This window comes from Erigeron canadensis, chromosome 6 (assembly GCF_010389155.1).
Source record: "Erigeron canadensis isolate Cc75 chromosome 6, C_canadensis_v1, whole genome shotgun sequence".
NCBI classification, from domain to species: domain Eukaryota; kingdom Viridiplantae; phylum Streptophyta; class Magnoliopsida; order Asterales; family Asteraceae; genus Erigeron; species Erigeron canadensis.
Window position 1 is genome coordinate 37,889,901 of NC_057766.1, and position 5,359 is coordinate 37,895,259.

Here is a 5,359-nt window from a genome sequence, read left to right on the forward strand (position 1 = left end):
TATTGAAGTAAATGTAATTAATATAATGATTAATCTGTTCTAAAAAAATATAATAGTTAATATAGTTATTTTAAAAGTTAAGGTAACAGTGGTGTATTTATTTTATTTAGAGTAGAGGTGTATTGTATTTAGGGTATGTTGTTATTTTATTTAGAGTAGAGGTGTATTGTATTTAGGGTATGTTGTATTTAGGGTATGTTGTTTTAGTGGAAGGTATTTTTGAAATAAAACAGCTACATAAACTTATGCTTGTCTCTAAATGATTTCAACTTTCAATATCATCACCTTTCTTTATACACGTATGTCGAAAATTGTTGAATTATTCAAATGTTTCTTTCAGATTAATGGGCCAATAGATGATGCAGTCTTTCAAAGGCACCATTCTCCCAAGGCAAATACCTTGTGGGTCCGAGTGTGGACCAGAAACTGGTCACGTGTTTGATCCCAATTCTGACAACAGTCATCAAATCCAATTGTTCATTTTCTAAGGTGTAGTCTTTGTGGAAGGGTCATATTTGGCACACCCAAAATATCGTGGTGGAAAAGTTGACCGTCTTAAGAAGCATTGGGAGTGATATACTTACAATCAACAATCGGTTTTTTAAATCATATGTAGCACACCAACTAAACTTGGAGTGATGGCATCCCATGGATTATGGGTGCGTGATGGCATCCCATGGATTATGGGTGCGTGGTGGGCGTGGCACCACCACAGAACGCTGCCGCCAACGACCTATCACACGTGGTGGTGAAGAACTGCATGGTCAAACTACGCCAAGGTTAGATAGTGGGAGTGACGATCGAGGTGCTTGCAATGGCTATTTTTTAATTTTCAACGATTGTTTGCTTTTTTTTGTTTTTGTTTTTTGTTTTCATTCATTCCCTATATATATTTACACACAAAATCCATCATATTTTACACAACACATATCATATCTTACAAACACCTTCATTCACCTATACTTCAAATTTATACACACACCTTTCCTTCCATACTTCAAATCATGAAAAAAACAGGGCGATGACCGTTCTTGATGAAAAATAATGGCGATGCAAAATCACATGCTTAACGACGCGTCTGAAGTAAACAATGTAATTCAGAGCGTAACAGACAACAAGGCAGCTTACATAGCCGAAATCGAAGGAATTAAAGTTGTAGGTCGAATTCGTAGCGTCGTCGAAAATGAGTATGATGTATATTTTTGACAGAAGATCGATTGGCTGAATCAATTTTTTTTCCAACTTACCGCCGCCCCTTCCACATTAACAACCACGGTAGACCACGCGGAATGCTGGCAAGGCAGTGTCGGTGGGGGTCGGCCTGTAGATTACCAGACTGACCTGCGGGAGGACTACGCATCTCCTCAACCCGACGACGCTGTCGGGTCTCCTGAACCCTATCGATACATTTATCGCAACGACGACGATAGTATTGCTGACATGGACTATTCCGATTGTTAGTATCATGTGTTTTATAATTATTACTATTAAAATTTATTATGTAGTGTTTTAGTTGAATGAAATTTTAATTATTAAATAAAATGAATATTGTAGTGAGTAGTGGGATGCCAATAAAATTTGAGTGAGTGGTGGAGTTGATGTGACGTAAGATGATTGGTTAGAAGTGAGTGATAAGATATGACATGGAAGTTCGGATGCCAACACTCTTAGAAGCTAGAAACCTGATACGAGACCTTTTTGATGTATAAACAACATTCTATCTTCCAAGTCTGAATCATCGAAGATTTCAAGTTCGAATCTTTGTAACTTCAAATGGTCAAGGAGATAGTTGGAACCGGGCACGGACAAAACTGCAAAAGTACCCTGTTTGACCACTAGATTTCAGTAAAAAAAATTTTTGTCATTCAATTCTTAGATTGAAAATATAGATGCATTTATTAGAGTTAGCAGCAAAAAGTACTATATTCGAGTTTTAGTAACATTCTGTAAAAAGTATAAGAGCTATTTTTCACAATTATTTGCTAAAGTGTAGATGAAACTGAAGTAGGTAAAAACTTGGATTTAAAGCTGAAACTTAGTTCTATATTTTAAGTTTTCTTTCAATGTAAGTGATGAAATACTAATGTAGATGATGTGCTTGTAAGTTTTGTTCTTATGTAAGTAATGTAATCTAAAAGAATACAATTTATGATATCATACTCTATAAGATTGTACCAATATCAACAAGAAATCTTTACGTGTATTGCTTACGTGAAATAATCAACGACGGATCATCTATATTATACTATTAAACATTTACTTAATTAGTCATTAAATATTTGTGTTTGGTAAGCAAGTATTGTACTAATTAGTACGTAATACATCTAATTAAGTACGAGTAGGTTATTTGAAACTCGTTCCTCTTGAACCTTTCAGATACAAAGTCGTTCACGACTATGTAGTCAACAATTTAGTTTGAAATATTTATATAATTGCGTGATTGGAAGGGTGCATCGATTATGACGTGGGTGGTTGAGTTTTTTCTTCTATGATATAACACTACAAACAATATTGTATTTGTTCACATTTTTAGGTGAGTGTGAACAAATTAAAAATTTTGTCACGCTTTTTAGTGTGTAGAAATATATTGAATTAAAAGTATATGGAAATTTCTCCACACTAAAAAGTGTGTATAAATAAAAGTTCACACTTTTTAGTGTGAACTTTCATACTTATTTTGTCACACCTCATTTGTTCATGGTAACTTTTTTAGTTGCCGTGGATAAATGGAGTGTGACAAAATAATTATGAAAGTTCACACTAAAAAGTGTGAACTTATTTCTACACATTTTTTAGTGTGAAGAAATTTCCACACACTTTTAATTCAATATATTTCTACACATTAAAAAGCATAACAAAAATTTTAATTTGTTCACATTCACCTAAAAGTGTGAACAAATGCAATATGATTTATAGTGTAATTATAACAACAATATACATATATTTCATATGAACTTGAAACTTATCTAGTACGGAGTATATAAATTACGTTTCCATCATATCTTGATTAAAGACTATGTACTCGTAATATATTTAGCTAGCTATCAAGCCCACATTAATTTATACAAAACTCGATCTATGCATATTTTGTCCCTGGAAAAACATTTGGTACAAACTTAATATTATATATATAACTAATTTTGTTTCATCATCTAACGAATAATAAATATATTACTTGAGAAATTATTATGTGACATACTAAATAAAGGTTAGGTTAAGTTGGAAATTAGGTTCGGGATAATTTTAAAGTTAAGAGTGTACGTTGGCAGTCAATGGATCATAGTCGCGGTAAACACCTTTGCCGCGGAATAATACCACCGCCAACAATTTTTGACGTGGTGTAGAGAAGGTTTTGTGGCAAAATTTACAACACATGAAACTATGAAATATGGATATTCTTTAATTTCTTGTTTGTTATGGGTTACTTTTGTATTTTTGTTGGGTTTTTATATATCAGGTATAGTAATGATGTGAGTTATGAGTGAGCTAGAGATGAGTTGTTAATGAAAACTGAAATGTGATATAAGAAAGGAGTAAATCAAATGACATAAAAGAATGAGAAATGATTCATACACAACACCTTTTAGCTATATACAACACTGTATGCATTATATAGTTGTACAGTACAACCATATAATGCATATATTTGTTGTGATATGAGGAAAAAGTGAGAGATGTTATATAATATCTAATGAAAATTATACTTACTAATGAAAATTATACTTACTAATGAAAATTATACTTAATAAAAATAAATCTAAAAACTCAATCAATTCATATAACTTTTATCAAATATTATATACCACAAACAAAAGTATTTAAAGTCCAAAGTAAAATGTAAAGATTTTGAAATTTAAAAAAGACACTCCTAATAGGACAAGGACAGAAGGAGTAATAGATAATACTCCGTAAATGATAAACTTATCACTATTAACTATATATGTTTTTATATACGAGCATGGTACTTGCGTAATGCGGCGGCGGTAGTGGGCACGGCGGTCTAGTATTGTTGATGACGGTATTATTTTTGGTGGTGGCGGTGTCAAGTCTAAAATGGTATAGGTTGATATAAAGGTGATATTGAAATATTTAAAAAGATAAGAGTTTAAAATGTTAATTATTAAAATAAATATCAAGGGCAATTCTAATAATTTAAATACAGAAATTACTAAAATTAAAAAGGACCCTTTTACTTTATAAAGAAGTAGAGATAGTAAGGCATTCGGATTCATGCTTTTAACTTCTTGAGAAATTTTTTAAGATATACTTTTTAAAAGCATGGGTCTTAATTAACACCATCTCATAAGTTCAAGCATCGATTTCGCATACATTGGTTCAGTGATGAGCTTGTGATAAAGGTGTGTGCAATCGGTCCGTGTTATTTATAATGTTTATGTATGCAAAATGTTATTTTGAGAACTTTTTTTTTTTTGCAAGAATCTTTGAGATCTTTTCAAATCAAGCCCAACCGATGATTACTCTTTACATGAAAATTGTTTTTTGATTGTTTTCTGAATAACTTATGTGTAATTTTAAAGTTCATAATTGTATGGAGGCATGAATTATCATCCGTTATACAATTATATGAAGATTTGGATTCTTGATTATATGTGACAAATATTGCTGTGATTACATGTGATCGACTTGCATACATGTGATCATAGCAATATCCGTGCACATGTGATCAAGAATCCAAATCTTCACATAATTGTATAACGGATGATAATCCATGCCTCCACACAATTATAAACTTTAAAATTACACATAAGTTATTCAGAAAACAATCAAAAAACAATTTTCATGTAAAGAACAATCATCGGTTAGGCTTGATTTGAAAGTTCTCAAAGGTTCTCGCAAAAAAAAAATTCTCAAAATAACTTTACCATATATATATATATATATATATATATATTTGCATGCATAAATTAAAATATTAAAGAGATAAAACAAATGATGAGGAAATAATATTACACCATTGACATGCATAGTGTCCAAGTAGAACTCCTAGTGTTGGGTACCATTTTATAATTGGGAGTGCTTTATTTTTTTTTCTCACGAACTTTCCATGTTATTGCATTAAATTAGGTTAGCAATTAATTAAGGAGCTAGTAGAGTACAGACAAAGGAGTAGATAATAATGTTTAAAAAAAAAATAATTCAAATGTTGAATTTGCATCATTGTGCCCATTCTATATGTGATGGTATCATATTCTATTGGATAGCCACAGAAAACCGGTTGCTTTGATTTATAAATGAAGGCAAATCGTATTGACAGGGCTTTGTAAAGATGTATTCATTTCTAGTTCCAGATGGTCCAACAATCAATGGGCGGTTCTTAATTAGTAGTAGTGTTGACGTA

At 31.6% G+C, this 5,359-nt stretch overlaps 1 long non-coding RNA gene across 1 annotated transcript; it reads left to right on the forward strand.

Annotated features, from left to right (window-relative positions):
* The first annotated feature begins 428 nt into the window (after positions 1–428).
* On the forward strand, positions 429–2,152 carry LOC122605735. The gene is made up of 2 exons (XR_006324695.1): positions 429–1,456; positions 1,555–2,152. It is a non-coding gene; the product is annotated as an uncharacterized LOC122605735 (long non-coding RNA).
* The last annotated feature ends 3,207 nt before the right edge of the window (positions 2,153–5,359 follow it).